Below are 2,154 nucleotides of genomic sequence, written 5' to 3'. Positions count from 1 at the left end.
AGAGACACAATTCTACTCTACTGATTTGTGAAATTCAATTCACAATTTAAAACAATAATCTCAGACATGCAACAAGAAATAACACACATGCACAGTATTTTTTTAAGGGAACCCAACTAAGAAAAAACCCTCAAGCCTCTTTGCGTTAATCAGATGAATAGAGATGTATTACAATTATTAGCTCAGTTTGAGCTCAACCTGAAAGTGTATTACCTATCTCTCTACTCAATGAGAAGCTCTAACCCAGACTTAGTCAATTTTTGCCTTTACTTGAGCACCTATTTCCTTGTGCAATTCCCAGAGAATTAACCCCTATTTTTTAGGAATTTTCCTCCAATTGATTGTGCAACTCCCAAGGTTTGATCATCTGACTGCATGCAACACCTAAACACTCAAACTAGTTTACAACCGCTTGTTACACTGCCTTGGTTTCTCTAGCGTATCTAGGAACTCAAATTATCTGAATGCACTAGTTATTTAAGTCTGATTGATCAGTTAACTGGATGATCACTGAGTTAGATTTTTGTCCCACTGCACAACTGACTTTCCACTAGTTCCTCCAATTGTTAGAACTAGTTTAACTGAACTAAACTAGATATAACTAAACTGGATTACTAAAACTTAGCAATCACACATGCTTAACTGAACTCCAAGCCCTCTAACTCAAATTCACTTAGCTAATTGAGTGACAAGAGCAATGTCAAATGACTTAACTGCATCCAAGTTGTCTATTGATGTGGAAATTCAAATTTTCTCAATTTGATCAAGGCAAAGACAAATTGATACTTTCTTGTTGCACTTCTCAACACTCCCTCTCAGCAAGAAAGGGATTATCAACCACCCCTATCCTACACCTATGGAATTCGAACTTCCCTCTTGACAAGGCCTTTATCAATATGTCAGCATCTTATTCCTATAATGGAATGTATTATAAAAACATTATCCACCTCTGCACATAGTCTCGTAAACGATGATATTGGATATCTATATGCTTGGATCGATTGTGAAATATCGGATTCTTAAAAAGCTTGATGCAACTCTAATTATCACAATAGATCATAGTTGGATCCATCATCTGTCCAAATGATCTATGTGGATATTGGTGGCCACACTCCTATTCCACTTGGACCCCCAACACCGTCTCTTTCATATTTTTAGTTTCCTTAATTGTAGCATAATTTATTATTTTTGGCAATTTTTCAGGTCCTCAATTTCCAAAGTCGTTTTGAGGCCCTAAACGATGATTTTAGGGAAAACGGAGAGACTAGAGAATTTAAAAATATGGTTGTTGGTTTTATTTTTGGCCTACTTTTCAAGATCTTTGAAATGAGGTATTATGAGAGCCAACGGAGATAGTATGCCAAAGTTAGAACCCTGGGAAATTGATGTACCAATTTTCCCGAACGGGGCCCATAGTTTTGGCGCTTCATCTCCTAGGGTTAGGTTTCTAGATGTTTAGGGTTTTCCATTCTTTCTTAATAATAAATAGGCCTTGGAGCCTCAGTGTAACACAGTTCAGATGCATGCAGCCACCGCATCTCTTCTCAGAGATAAGCTACCATCACCCGAACTAGTCTTATTTCCATTTTATTTGTAAGCATATTTCAGTATTTGATATTAATTAAATGAAGTGTTATTTTGTTGCATCTTTGTATTTATGGTTATATCTGTAATTTTTTTTGTTCTTGTTTAAATTCGGATCAGTGGTATCAGAGCAGTCTGCTCTTTCTTTGTTTTTCTTTGCATGTCCCCAACGAGGTTAGGATATAAGGAGTTAGGGCTTGAAATGGCCAAACCTTTGCAAGACCAGCCTCGCAAATCCTGACGGCCTCCCATGGCAGAAGAAAATAAAGATGAGGGGTCAGGATATCCTTTCAAAATATTGCTCGAAGAAGTCCTCAAGCGACAGAGGAATGCGATGGTGGACAATTTTGCTCAAATCCTTCAGCGGCTACCCAAGAGCGACGCATCTACTTCCAAAAGTTACTTTTGAATCGCCACACCATTTAAGGTACAATTTAACTTTGACATTCCCATATTTGAGGGTCAGATAGATGCGGACGTCATAGATAAATGGTTAAATCTGCTAGAAGGATATTTTTCCGTTCATGATTTTTCTAGTCGGGAAAATGTTACTTTTTCTCTTCTCAAACT

Source organism: Pinus tabuliformis, chromosome 7, assembly GCF_031772625.1.
Source record: "Pinus tabuliformis cultivar Carrire ecotype Pingquan chromosome 7, CPIR1, whole genome shotgun sequence".
Taxonomy (NCBI): Eukaryota; Viridiplantae; Streptophyta; class Pinopsida; order Pinales; family Pinaceae; genus Pinus; species Pinus tabuliformis.
Note: the sequence above shows the minus strand (reverse complement) of the source record.